Below are 6,784 nucleotides of genomic sequence, written 5' to 3'. Positions count from 1 at the left end.
GTGTTGTTTTGAATTTCACCAAATGCCGTGGCACTACTGATACAACTGAGCCCGAGTCAACCAAGAAATGAAAACATGATTTGCGATCGACGACAAAAAGACGTTCACTATTTATGAGTGGTTGTTTTTCTGCTACTGATGAATCACTGGTTATGTGGTCAAGTTGTTTGCTACTGCCGTCAACCAGTGTGTTTGACGACAGCTTTTTAAGTTTAAAGGTGTCCATCGTGAGCAGCTTGGCTTGCACTTGGTGGCACCGTCCCCAAACTAGGTGTGATAGTAACACAATTTGCCATGACCTCGCTGTTGACCATTGACATCGCTTACAGTTTTGAGTGAGCGCGATCGAGAACTGTTGCGACTCGTGATTGGTTTCCTGAGTTGGCTAACTTCAACTTGCAGCTTTTTAACCTGGTCGGTCAGTTGTTGAACAGCTGTGTACAAATCATTATGTGCTGTGCTGCACACAGTTGTCGTGGCCTGCTTAGCCTGTGGCGATACTTCACACATGTACATTGCGTTTGTTGTTGAAGCCTCCAGCATCTTATCAGCTAACTTGGCAAGTTTATTTAGATCATCCTCTTCCCAAATTGCCAATACCGGACGAATCGATTTAGGCATTTCGCTGAGAAAAAGCGTACGAATACTTTGTTCGCTATTTGGATCCGGTGCAAGACGTCTCATGTTCGAAAGTATTTCCGACGGCTTCATACCCGTAGTATATCCACCTTGTAGTAGGCGCCTCAACTTGGATTCGGCTGATTCCGCAAATTTCCCCAACAGACATGCCTTGAGTGTTTCATATTTATTGTTCGTTGGGGGATTTGTAATTAGATCTTCTGCAACCATCACAATGTCTTCATCTAAATTTACTGCCACCTAATCGAATTTGTCTGTGTCTTCTCGAATATTATTTAAACGAAAGACTCGTTCCAGTTACGCAAACCATACTGATGGGTTGGTTTTATTGAAGTTCGCGACTATCACATTGTGTCTCATGTTCATTTTAGTGGAGTCTACTTATGAATTTGCAGTTTGTTCTGCGTTTACAGCCATGTTGTCGTGTGCCTGTCTGGAACGCAGCTTGCTCGTGTACTCTTGCATAAGATGCACTGCTTTGTAGTGTTTTTGCTCGATTTTCCAACGGAGTCACCACCTTAGCTGTTCCAAGTACTCATGCTCTGCAACTTGTGATGACGATGTGCGTGTTGGATAAGCCCGTTAATAGTTTAAGTGAATGTTGTTTAGCGTTTCTAAAACTAATGTTACTTTGCGCGTCGGGGTCACCACTTTAGTCGTTTCTTTTGACTATTTTATTTAATATACAAAATTATACAAAACTACTTTTTTCAAACTACAAAACAATACAAGTTTACTCTAGGAAAATTTACCATCAACTATCTACATGTGCTTTTATCTTTTAAGCATTGCCAGGTGTATTTTTTCTTCAAGAATGACAATTGAATATTTTCTGGGTTGCCGTATTGGTTGTACTGTCGCCACAATATTATTATTATATTATGGAAAAAGTAATATTTTTCATTGGTAGTTTATTATATATACTAGTTTGGCACACATCTTAATTTTTAATATGATAATATATTAATTTATGTTTTCACTTTTTTCTACATCAATAAATTGTATTATTTTTCATTAATAATTCACCTTCGATAATTCTTCGGAAAAATATAAAACGGAAGTATGCACCAGGGTTGGTATTTGCTCACTCATGAGCAGCTCAGGCTCATGAGCAAGAGCCAATTCTTATGTGAGCCCAAAATGGCTCATGAGCGTGAGCCCAAAATTGGTTCATATTGAAGAGCTGCTCACCAGCGCGAGCCTTCAAGTTGCTTATATTGAAGAGCTGCTCATGAGGTCTCACGACCCGAGGGCTCACGAGCACAATTGTTTAATAAAAAACGATTTATTAGTTTATTTGCTTTATTTATTTTTATAAATGTTATATGTGAAAATATATAATTTGAAACTAACTTATTTATATTAAAACAATATAATGAAGCAATAATTTGAATTTGAAAACCAAATTTATAAAATATTATTATTTTCCACAAGTAAACAATACAAATATATTTACTGTTTATTTTAAGAACTAAAATAAAAAAATCTTAAATTGGGCGCATGAGATCTCATGAGCGGCAGCTTGCTCACGTGCGTAAGCCCATTTATAACTTAATGGCGGCTCTTGCTCGTGAGCGTGAGCTCTGTAGTTGGGCTCGCTCGTGAGCGTAAGCCATCGTATGAAAAAAGTTTTTTGCCGGCTCATGAGCCGTGAACAGAATGAGCCAAATTGAGCCGCTCATGGGTACGTAAATACGAACTCTGGTACGCTCTTCCGTTTCGTCTCCAACAAAATTTTAATTACCTTTAATTACTTTTATTAATGCTTTTGTAATTAAAATTCAATTCCGCTTTTTTCTTTTAGTAGTATGATATTTGTGCATATAATTGCATCTTTGGTGCATTTTCTCGAAACAGATTTTTAATATCAAAACATCAAAACAGACAATGAAATTTCTCAGATAGTGCTAATATTTTAGCAAATATCGTGGTGAGTAAGAACCGGGTGGGCAAAATAGCAAAACCGGTTGGAGAAAATAATTAAGCGCCTTTGTATAGCATTAGAATGAGGTGGTAATTTCACCTTATTTCACAAAATTTTGAATATTATCCAGAAAATGTTATACACAATTTATCGAATAACTTTGTTTCTTTTCAAGATTTTTTAACAGTGACAAATTACATTTAAATATTTTTGACTGTAATTGAACAACTGCAAAATACATGAAAACAGAATATTTTAATAGTGTTCTCACTTTGTCGCAAGTATTTATTTATAAAATTTTCCATTTCATACATTTGAAAGAGTGAATATCTCTATTCGAATTTGTTGAATAGAATAGTGTAAATATGTGTGTTCCATTTGATCCTTAAAAATAACGATAGTAGACTTACTTGAATTTTATTTTCAAAGGTTTGCTTTATAAACGGTCAATAGACTGTCTGCAACAAACAATTGTCAAGGAAGGTTCCGCTGCTCTCTACAAAGGTTTCTTGCCATGTTGGATCAGAATGGCACCTTGGTCTCTCACATTTTGGTTATCATTTGAGCAAATTCGCACTATGATTGGAGCTTCTGGTTATTAAAGGGTAACAACGAAGTATTTTAAAGGAATAAGTAGATTTGTAGAATGTTCTCATATTGAAATATTGAGTTTCTGTATCTTAATATTTATGCATATAACATCTTTCAGTATTTGATTGATTTGTAAGTTAACATGTGAAAAGACAATATCTATTAAATAAAATAATTTAAAAATAATAGAGTTCTGGCGATAAACCAATTACTAATTAATAATTGTGGAAGTTGCAGTTATAGTTGGCATTTTGTAGTAATATTACATAAAATAATTAAACAAGAAACTGATCGTTCTATTCTTGTTTTATATTTTACTATTTGCTGTATATATATTATTACATAGAAATAAATGACATACATTTGAAAAAATATTCACATAAGAAAAAAATTATTTTAATTTGAAATTTTTTTTTTTTGCATACAAAACACCCATTCTTATCGCACGTTCTTTTAGTGCCTCTGCTAAAGGCAAAGCATCTGGATATCTATTTATCAACAGTTATTAAGTGTCAATGCGGGCATGTAAGGTCACATATTAGCCTACGTATACGAACAAGGTATCCTGACTTAATTGATTTTTTGTCATTAGAAATATTTCTTAAACGCATTTCAGCATATAGGAGTGTAACGACTTAGCTTCGACCATTCGTGTAACTATACTACTAGTACTTTACAAAAATTTAACCTTGAAGTAAATTTCTCCATAATTAAAAAATAGATTCATTGATTGGGACTATGACGTTTTAACGACCATTCCGGCCCCTTTCACGGCCGGGGTATACTCAGCGTATACCAGGGTTCAGTACAAGAACTCAACAATAAAGAAATAGAAAGGGAAAAAAACCTAAGGGTCTAAGAATTTTTTTGTAAAAAAAAACGAAGATGAATGTCGTAGCAATGTAATTAAAATTTGTTTTTTAAATTTTTTATTTTTAACTCCAAATACAAATAAGATACAAATTCTACAAAATTTTTAAAATTCCGATCAATAAATTAACAAAAATTAATTAAATTAATTAATTAACGAAAAAATAGAAGCAACTACAACAGGAACTGGTTTACATGGCAAGTCAGACACGGCTGGAAAAATTATCTCAGCAAGTTAAGTCAAAACTCCACCACTGCAGACACGGTAAAGGACTACAGTTGGGAGATGTTTTTCGAAGCAGATAATAAAAACGAAGTTAACATTGTTAAATTCTAGTGGTAGTGTTTCAGAAAATCAAGTAATATCGCGATCACAATCAGTAAAATTGCCACATATCACGCTTCCAACATTTGATGGCAATCCATTAAGCTGGTTGGAATTTCGTGATTTGTTCACACAATTGATAAACGTGCAAGCATTTAAGCCAATTCAGAAGATGTTTTATTTGACTACAAATTTGGTTGGAGAGCCCAAAAATTTACACATCAAGGTTGGAACACATCAAGGTTAGTTGGAGTTGCAAATGAACATTTTGCAAGTGAAAAACTGTGTTCTCAAATGTTATGTTGGGAACAGCACTCTTAACTTTAATAGCCAATAGCGGAACGGAGATTGAATGCAGAGCATTATTAGACTCTGGTTCGCAGGTCAACCTTATCACAGACGGGCTTATTAAGAAATGAGTAGAAAATCCCTAAAGGACGTCAGCATACATTAAAGGTATCGGACAGAGAAAACTAAATATTAAACAATGAGTAAATCTAACATCTGGTTCCAGAATTAACAACTATTCAGCAAGGGTAGAAGCATACGTAATATCGAAAATTGTGTCTAATCAGCCGAGTGTGCACATCGACATATCGAATTGGAAAATACCCAGTAACATTAAATTAATTAATCCAAGCTTCAATGCTAGTGATAAAATTATATTTCGTTAGGTGCGGAGTTTTCCCATCAAATGCTATCTATAGGGCAAATAAGGATTGGGAATAATCTTCCATCATTGCAAAACACGTTACTGGGCTGGATAGTGATAGGAAAAATAAGTGAACACGAGTTAGCTCCACAGACCCAGACTTACGGCGTACTTTTAGACGATGATGAAACACTAGAGATTTCATAGAGAAATTTTAGAACTTGGATGCTATGGAACCGACAACAAAGACATAAACTCTACATGAAGAATTGTACGAATCGCATTTTGTAAACAATACGCAACAAACCAATTTGGGTCGATTCTAGTGAAACTACCTTTAAAGCAAAATTCAGCAAGACGTGGAGAATCTGATCAAATAGCGATAAACAGATTTTCTGCACTTGAAAGAAGACTGTGCACAAATGAAACTGTTTGGCAGCAATACGTGAACTTCATAAGAGAATATGAGAACATGGGTCACATGGAAAATATTGATATCAAGGGAAGTGCACCTTATTATCAGATCCTACATCACTGCGTCCTTCGACCAGTAAGCAGCACAACCAAACTCCGAATAGTATTTGATGCTTCATGCAAAACTAATAATGGCTTGTCATTAAACAACCGAAAATTGACAAGTTCAGTATTAAAGGAGATCTACATCCAGCGAACCGGGTGACTAAACGATGAATTACTTCAAATGTAGCTAAAATATTTGATTCCCTTGGCAACCTGGGTTCAGTTTTAGTAACCACCAAGGTACTGATTCAGGACTTATAGCAACTCAACCTAACGTGGGATGAAGCGGTACCAAGTGAAGTATACAGCAGTTGGATCAGTTTTTGCGACGAATTAAAAGCACTTCATCGATTTTAATTTGAAAGGCGTGTATTAGCAGATAGCGACATCGTTACAACTTTATGCATTCTATTATGTTTTCGAAAAGACTTTTGGTGCTGTGATATACGTTCGAGCAAAATTGAAAGATAGACGTCTGATTAATCGGCTTTTATGTTCCAAATCACCCGTCGCACCCTAAAAAAAACACAAACTATTCCGCGCTTAGAGTTGTGCGCAGCTTTCTTGAAGCAACAGTAATGAAAAGAGTAAAAAATGAATTGAACTACAAGATGCCAACATATTATTGGACCGATTCGGAAATTGTACTGTATTGGATAAATTCGGTGCCAGCAAAGCATCAATAATTTATATCAAACAGATTTGCTGCAATTCAAGACATTTCAGTACCAAGCCAATGGCGACATGTGAGTTTACGACACAACCTTGCAGATTCATTATCACGTGATATTAAACCTTCCCAATTACATACTAATCACTTATGGTTTTATGGCCCAATGATTCTACATGGGTCCGAGGAACTGTGACCAGGAGAATTCAAAAAAAATGTTATGCAGTCTACTAGATAACGCAGAGCTGAAGGGTACTTTACGTTAGGTAGCATTAGCTACAACTAGCTGTGGTGCCGACTGTGCCGATGTTTTCACTTTTTTCTACATCAATAAATTGTATTATTTTTCATTAATAATTCACCTTCGATAATTCTTCGGAAAAATATAAAACGGAAGTATGCACTAGGGTTGGTATTTGCTCACTCATGAGCAGCTCAGGCTCATGAGCAAGAGCCAATTCTTATGTGAGCCCAAACTGGCTCATGAGCGTGAGCCCAAAATTGGCTCATATTGAAGAGCTGCTCACCAGCGCGAGCCTTCAAGTTGCTTATATTGAAGAGCTGCTCATGAGGTCTCACGACCCGAGGGCTCAC

Source organism: Teleopsis dalmanni, chromosome 1 (genome assembly GCF_002237135.1).
Source record: "Teleopsis dalmanni isolate 2A chromosome 1, ASM223713v2, whole genome shotgun sequence".
Lineage (NCBI taxonomy): Eukaryota > Metazoa > Arthropoda > Insecta > Diptera > Diopsidae > Teleopsis > Teleopsis dalmanni.
This window is presented reverse-complemented; position numbering follows the sequence as displayed.